Source organism: Prionailurus viverrinus, chromosome A1, assembly GCF_022837055.1.
Source record: "Prionailurus viverrinus isolate Anna chromosome A1, UM_Priviv_1.0, whole genome shotgun sequence".
Lineage (NCBI taxonomy): Eukaryota > Metazoa > Chordata > Mammalia > Carnivora > Felidae > Prionailurus > Prionailurus viverrinus.
Window position 1 is genome coordinate 177710346 of NC_062561.1, and position 8056 is coordinate 177718401.

The 8056-nt window shown below is 47.5% G+C and overlaps 1 long non-coding RNA gene across 2 annotated transcripts; it reads left to right on the forward strand.

Moving 5' to 3' along the window:
• The first annotated feature begins 2566 nt into the window (after window positions 1–2566).
• LOC125169013 (uncharacterized) lies at window positions 2567–5920 on the forward strand. 2 transcript variants are annotated; one of them, XR_007153396.1, is made up of 3 exons: window positions 2567–2757; window positions 3428–3705; window positions 5393–5920. It is a non-coding gene; the product is annotated as an uncharacterized LOC125169013 (long non-coding RNA). The 2 variants fall into 2 exon arrangements; XR_007153406.1 differs by having other exon boundaries at window positions 2567–2738.
• The last annotated feature ends 2136 nt before the right edge of the window (window positions 5921–8056 follow it).

An 8056-nucleotide genomic window follows, 5' to 3' on the forward strand; every position in this document is an offset into this window, starting at 1 on the left:
GTACTGTAGCTGAACTCTCAGTATCAGATCCAGGTGTCTATCCATGTATTCCTACCCTGTTAACACAGGGAGCCCAAGTTTTCCCAGAGCCAAAAAGAAACGACCGTTTGCTTGGGTTGCTTTTTTAATTTAATACTTTGCCCAGGATAATATAAAAAGACGCCTTCTCCTTTCTGAGCCATGCTAGAATTATGAGGATGATGGTTTTCCAAAACCGCTGACATAAATGTGGTCCTACTATGTGTAAGGTAGTGTGCTACCTGCTCCCAAAACAACTCAGCAGGACCGTTTTTGCAGACAAAGCTGCTGAGACCCAGCATAGCTAAGTGGCAGTGGGGGGGGGGGTGGGGGGTGGGGAATCGGGCCCTACATCTATCTGTTTTGTTCCCTAATTCTATGTGGTTTGCACTTTATCATTTGCTTCACTCATGTCCTCCCTTTTTGCCTTTGAAAAGACTTTTATTTTTGTGAAAAGAATACGAAGCACTCTAAGTAAAATACAACATGGACAAATTGCCTGGAATTCCCACCCCCAACCTGACCATTATTCATGCTTTGGAGTACATCCATACCAGCATATATATATATATATATATATACACACACATATATATAACACACACACACACACATATATATATATATATATACACACATACACAGAATTTTTGGTGGCGGCCTCCTTCAGGTCACTTGCTAGTCTGATTTCATAATTTTGTTGAAGATAGGCAATCAGATCTGACTTGCTCTAGGGTAAGATCCTGGATTTTTGCTCTTGTCAATCAGGCCAAAACAGAGATGGTGTAATTGCCTACCAACTCCTAATCCAGTCTATGATGTTGAGTTAAATAACAGTCAAGCTCTTGGGTCACTGGTCCCTTAGCTCCTGTCCCCGCTACTTGTCTCTGGATGAAGTGATGTAGGAAGCAGAAAAGGAAACCTCTCTGTTGACTTTAGTAGTGCCCTGAACAGTGGTCCTGGTCCAGCCAGGTCATTTAAGGCCTTGACACACAATCAGTGTCCTTGACCTTTACCCACTGGTTTACCATCTGCCGCTTGACTCTCATGGCCTGAAAGATCCTTGTGTTCTAAGTTCTAAGAACTTACCCTGAGCTGGCAAGCTCATTTCCTTGGCTGGGCTTCCCATTGGAAGTGTGTTCGTGCTTTTCAAAACAAACCGTACCCAGTGTTTTTTTTCAAACCCTAGAAATTTACTGTTGCAAATATCTCCTTTCGTGGAAACCTACCAGCAACTTCAAGTCCATGGCAGATGCGTGGCTGACTTCCCCCGTGGGCTCAGGCCATCACTTTCTGCTTAACAGGCACTGGCTGAACCAGAATTAATCTCCAGTGTAATCCACGCAGTGGAAAAATACAGCCGCTGCCTAGGGGAGCCGCCAGTGAAAACAATTCACTCACTTCGCCCAGTCCAAGCTGCCCCACTCCCGTCAGCTCAGGAGAGCAGAGTTGATAACCATCTTTCTTCTTGTATCCGATTCCTGGTCTTTGGGCCCTCCAGAGAATGTCACTTTTGGCCTGATACTGCTTTTCTTAGGGGGGGAAAAAAGTACCTCGTGATGAGGAGAAAGTTACTCAAACTACTAAAATGTTTGTTTCTCAATGGGAGATTGAAATAGAGACAACTCCATCATTTAATACTTATGATGTGGTAATAATAGCTCTCAATTTTAGAGCTACCACTGTGTTAACTGCTTCACACACCTTCACATTAAACCTTTAGCAGCAACACCCATTTTACAGAGGGGGAAACGGAGGCTCAGAGAGACCAAGGGACATGTCCAAAATCACACAGCAAGTAAACAACATGGCAGAGATTGGAACCTGGGTCGGAAAGACTGGGAACCAAAGTCCAAGTTCAGTCCAAATATCTTGAGGGAGTGGGGAAAGGATGAATTTTGTAGCCAACCAGACATCATCATGGTTTTACCACATAATTTTGGGGGTGGAAAAGCTATTTATCCTTTTGGGCCTCAGTTTCCATACGTGTAAAATGAAGTCATAAAATCTGCTTCACGAGTGAGGGGGAAATAGGCTCATGGATGGCAAGTGCCTGGCAGGTAATGGGCCCTGGAGGAACATTTAGGTCCCATTCCCCATTCCTAACGACTTCTAGCGGTTCTCTGGTGTCAGTTTTCCCACTCCAAAAATGACCAGTTTGCCCTGGATCTAATGGGTAAGATTCCTCCGGGTCTTAGAAGATGTACCAATGCATACTTTATGCTTTTCTGTGGTTTCCATTAGGATAGTTCCAACCGCAAACGCTTCCACCGCATCCTCTCCTTTCCTTGGAATTTTGCAAATCGTAGCTAATTTGCCTCCGACTTGCAGCCTCCGGAGGCCATTTCCCTCCCTCCCTCCCCAGCCCATCCAGGATGACATCATGGTGTGTACACCTTTAAGATTATATAAATCTGTGATCAGACAGTGGCCTCCATCCCCATGGTAACGCGGAGGAGTTTCCCTTTTGTGAGGAAAGCTGTCATGTCACTTCCTGCTGCTGACAAATCAGTTTAGGAGATTAAAATACAGGGAGGGGGGGCGGGGAGCTGGAGCAGGCCTCTGAGAACTGCCGGCTGCGGTGGTTTCTGGTTGCCATACACAGAGGCAAACAAAGCCGAGGACACGCGGGGTAGCCCCGCCCAGCGCCAGGCTCGGGCTCCGGTTTCCCACCCCTCACCGGGTGGCGCCAGGTCACCCCGGGATGTTTTCCTCCGCAGGTTGCCTTCTGGGGAGCAGGTGGGAGGGCTGCCCACCTCTGGGGACTTTTCTGGGGCTCTGTAGGGCCCGCCTGCTGGAGAACAGCCTCTGGGTCCAGAGGAGCCTCCGCGCCCCTCTTATCAGCTCAGAAGGCGGTTTGGTGCTCGGTTCTCCGGCTAACAAAGGGTTTGCGCCTTGGGGCACCAAGCAGACAAAAGTGCTCTGCTAAGGAAAATACCCTAAAACCACCTTTTTCTCGACGGTGGCTTTTTATGCTAAGCAGCAGGGCCGTTCATTCATTCATTCATTCGTTCATTCATTCGTTCGTTCGTTCATTCAACAAATATTTATTGGCACCCTATGCCTAGGGACACTTTGGCCCAGGACAAAGTTCCCATTCTCAAGTAGCTAACAATGGGGGCAGGGGGTGGAGGGAGGGGAAGGAGGCAATATATAAAGAAGATCATTAAGAAATAAGATGAAGGGGCGCCTGGGTGGTTCAGCGGGTTGAGCGTCAGACTTCGGCTCAGGTCATGATCTCATGGTTCCTGATTTCGAGCCCCGCGTCGGGCTCTGTGTTGACAGCTCAGAGCCTGGAGCCTGCTTCGGATTCTGTGTCTCTCCCTCCCTCTCTGCCCCTCCCCTGCTCACGCTCTGTCTCTCTCACTCTCTCTCTCTCAAAAATAAACATTAATTTTTTTTTTTTTAGATGAAGACTATGAAGGTGGAATAATAAAAGGGGAGGCTCCTTTAGATTTTGGTGGTCAAGGAGGCCTCTCTGAGAGGTGGTCAAGACCTGAGAGATAAAACCTACTTGTCCATTTGAGAGACAAGCTGGGAAGAGAGTTTCCTGCCAGGAGGGCAACAGAGACTTGAGGTTGGAGGGGCATCTTCATGGACCACTAGATAGAACCAGTGACTGGGAGTCAGCTAGACCTGAGTTCAAGTACTGATTCTGCCACTTATTCGCTGTGTGACTCACTGTGGGTAAGTTACCAAACTCTTTAAACCTCGGTTTCCCTATCTGTCATATGGGCCACTAACCACCGACCTTCAAAGGCTCTTCAAGGATTAAATGAAAGGTGGATTAAATGAAAGGCAGTCACCTCTGGGCACATCAGAAAGGCTTGAGAAAGGCTCTTTGTCCTCTTGTGATTTAGCTGGTCGCCATTCTGTCACTCAAGCAGCAGTGCCACTCCCCATGGTGTCCTGGTGAAAGGAAACAGGGAGAAGTGGACTGTCTTTCCCCATCCTGACAGATACCCTGAGCCTGTGCTCATATCATAGTTCCCTCTGGGGCCATCAGAGCTTTGTTTGGGGACAGACTTTACTTGGAGACCACCAACCCTAGCCTATCGACTGTGGCGAGGTATGCCTTTTCTGGGCCTCAGTTTCCTCATCTGTAAGAAGCACCTGAAGAGACCTTCACGTGTTCTCCTTTCCCATCCAACTGCCAGCTCTAAGCCCCTGTCCTCATCCAAGCCTGGGAATGCTCTGGAACCACTGAGGTTCATTTGGGCTGGCTCAGGGAGACAGAGGGAAAAGGAAATAGACACTACCCGGGAAGGGGCAGCAAGGGGTCTTAGACCTCTGGAAGACAGAGGTGTGATGGAGATGTGACTGGTCCCCATGGGAATGAGTCCCCATACAATCTCCTGCCAAGTATCACATTCTCCCAGCCCCCTTTTCTCCAACTCCGGGTAATCCTTTGCCATGGGCCACACGGCAAAGTTCGGGTTTAAAAGCTTCATTAAGGCTGACACCAACAGACCCTTGAAGTTGGCTGCCTCCTTTCTCATTCTTCATATATATTCATGTATTCATTCATTCAATAGTTATGTAGTACTTACCTTTAGTTTGTAAAAACACTCCATATTTACCTCCCCACAGCCCTACTCACTCTCTGGAATTTGTAAACTTGTCTACACTCCCTTGACCAGACTCACTTTGGCACATAATTCAAGGTCCTCCGAAGATGTGACCACTGCCTTCCTTTCCAGATCTTTTTTTTTTTTTTTTTTTTTAATCGCAGCTCCTGTCCTCCACGCACGTTGAGACTTGTAGTTCTCATAACAGGATATGCTCTTTCTTGCTACCCTTACCTCTGCACCTGCTAGGCTTTTGCTTGAATGCTCAAAATATCTCTTGCTCAAATATCACCAAATCCATAAAGCCTTCTTTGACCTTTAAGACTTTCTCATCTGTCATCGGTATTCTGAAAACGTATAGCTTTCATCCCACTGCTGTGACCAAGGGTCATAATCCAACTGCCCCCTGGGCCAGGTAGGCCGCATAACTGAGAATTGGGCCACTGGGGACTGTGGTGACATAGGAAGTTCATGCTCTGTACTACAGGGAAGCTGCCAATCAAGGCGGAAGCGGAGGCCCCGGTGTTGCCAAACCTTACTGTGTTTGTTTTGTTTTGTTTTGTTTTTTCAGAGAGAGAGAGAGCTTGGGAGTGGGGGGAGGGGCAGAGGGAGGGAGAGACCATCTCAAGCAGGCTCCACGCTCAGTGCAGCCCAATGCAGGGCTCAATCCCACAGCCCTGGGATCATGACCTGAGCTGAAATCGAGCTGGACGCTCAACCGACGGAGCCACCCAGGCACCCCTGGACCTTACTATTTGTAGTAAGGAAGCCAGGAATCGGTATTTTAACATAAAATCTTTTTTCAGAAACTTTGTATGGACCAAACAAGACAGCCGCAACCTGGATGCAGCCCAGTGACTGTGGGTGTATGACTGCTGCTAGCCAACTTTGTAAACATCTCAATGTAAGGGTGACTTATGTGACCCTGGGCTCCTGGGTCTCAGCCCAGGGGTTGTGAACAGCAAGTACTTATATATGCCTTCTGAATAAAAAAGTAACTAATGGTCATTTATCCCCTAGAAAGTGCTCGGTAGATGTTGAAAAAACACCGAGAAAATTCTGAGATTTTGTTCCAGGTGCCTGGGGCAAAACAGATAACTAATACCTGTATGGCCTTAGGTGCATCACTTCTCTCAAAGCCTCAGTATTTACATCTCTAAAAAGGGAGTGGGGGAGGTATTTGCTGAGATTGTCCAGATGAAATGACATAATGTGGAGAAAATGTTCTACACAGTACTGGACACACAGCACAATAAATGTTAACCATTTTAATGGTTATTATCATGATCATCATCACGCTTTGTTTCCCTCAGATGCCTGGTTATTTTCAAATAAAGTTCGGCCACTGTCTTTGAAAAACTCAGGAGATCATTTGAGGTTTAGGTGCTGTTATCCTCTTCTCAAGAGGGTTTGCTTTCTTTTTTTTTTAAGGTTTTATTTTTTCAGTAATCTCTACATCCAACATGGCGCTAGAACTTACAAACCCCAAGGTGGAGAGTTGCATGCCCCACGGATTGAGCCAGCGAGGCACCCCTCAATAGGGTTTACTTTGCTCCAGGTAGCTAGGGCCCTAGGAATCCCAGACCATCTTAATGCAACCAGAGATTGAGATGGTTTGAGAGGACCCGAAGCTGGGTTTTAGACCCTGTGATAACTTGCTTCATTCTTATTCCAAGGGTTTATCCTTTAGGGGTTTCAACTAGAAGCTTGGGGGATTTACCTGACCCCCCCCCCCCGGCCTTGATTACTTTTTGGAGGGTAATACACAAACAAGCATGGGGTGTTACTGGGTCCCCCCACCTCCACTCGCCTCTGTGTGCCCTGAATTCCATTATTTGTCCCATTAGACTTATGAGTCTTAAAAGCTCTGCTCCAGTTCGTAGCCTTTCAGCCCCCTGTTTCAGAATTGGCAGATACCCGCTGGGGAGAAGAGGCCCCAAATACTGTCCTCATCTCTCTGGTTTTCCTCCTCCAGACTTGATTCCACAATTCTTCACTGTCCTTTTAGTGCTTGAATGTCTTCAAGTATTTAAACTTAAAGTATTTAGAAATATTTTTATCTCACTTTCCCCTTCCTCAGCCGTAGGGCAGTTCTGAATTACATGATCTGCCATGACTAGAAGGGAGTTACACTTTTACAAACCCAGAGTGAAACTTCTAACACATCAGGTCATTTTCGTCCTCTACTCTGAGCTCTCTTATGGTTCCCATCTCACTCAGGCTCAAAGGCCGACTCCTTACAAAGGCTGAAAGAGCTAATGTGACTTGTCTTGCTGATGTGTCTCTGACCACATCTGCCCTTCTTCCCCAACTCCCGCCCCCCCCCCCCCCAACTCATCTCCAGCCAAGCTGGCCTCATTGCTCTTTCTAGCATGGGCAAAATCCACCCTTGCTCCACAGACCCATGCCCTTCCCTCCACCGAGACCGATGTTCCTTCATCTTGGCGGGGCCAGCTCTGTCACTTTCTTTAGCTCTCTGGTCAAAAGTTATCTCATCAGCGGGCCATTTCCTGACCACCCTGCCCCAACCCTGGCATCCCATACCCCTTTCTTTGCTTTATTTCTCAACATAGACTTACCACCACCTAATCTTTATTTAGTTGTATGTGGTCTATCTCCTTATTAGAATGTAAAGGCTTGAGGGCAGGGGCCTTGTCTGTCTCATTCACTGTGGGATCTCCTGCTCTTAGAACAGTTCCTGGCAAGTGGTGGGTGCTGAATAAATTTCATGAATACGTGAAAGACCTCTGAAGGCTCTGGATAATTCCTCCCCTTTCTGGGTGAGTCCTGGGCCCAAACTAGAGGGAAGTGATTCTTCTTTGTTCAGTCAATCTCTTTCCCTTCCACATGAAGCAATTTCCCTTGGAGACTTTCCAGTCACACAGAGTGGTGTGCAAATGAAATAAAGTGTATAAAAGCACTTTGAAAGCAGGAAGCAACACGAGAGTCCTGGCTAACTAAGACCTATGATCCTGGGGCTCCATTCTTGTGATCAGGGCTGTGATTCTAGAAGGGGTGCTGGTGAGAAAACCTGCTCACTCTCCACTCCACTCTGAGCCCCATCCTCCCACTGCTTCCTTCCACATCTCCTCCCTCCTGTCTGAAGAATTCCCCATGGCGTGTGCCTCTAATGAAGAGAATGGGGCAGTAGGTGATTCATGGGGAAGTCTGTAGGCCTGCTTGGGGCTTATGACTCACAGCTTCTCCTCTAATAGGAGAATTAGATATCCATATAGCATATCCTGGAAATGTCCTTTGGCAAGGTCTCTAGTGACCATTGGGGATTCTCCCCAAAGAGCTCTCAATAACACCTTCCTGGCACCCACCACGCTGTGTAGATGTATGTCTGTTGCCCCATAAGTACACATGGAAGGAAAACAAAGGAGTCAAAAGAGGAGGAGGAGAAAGGGAAGCATCTGCCTCCCTCCCACCCCACCAGACTGAGACACTGAGGGTGGGATCATGCCCTT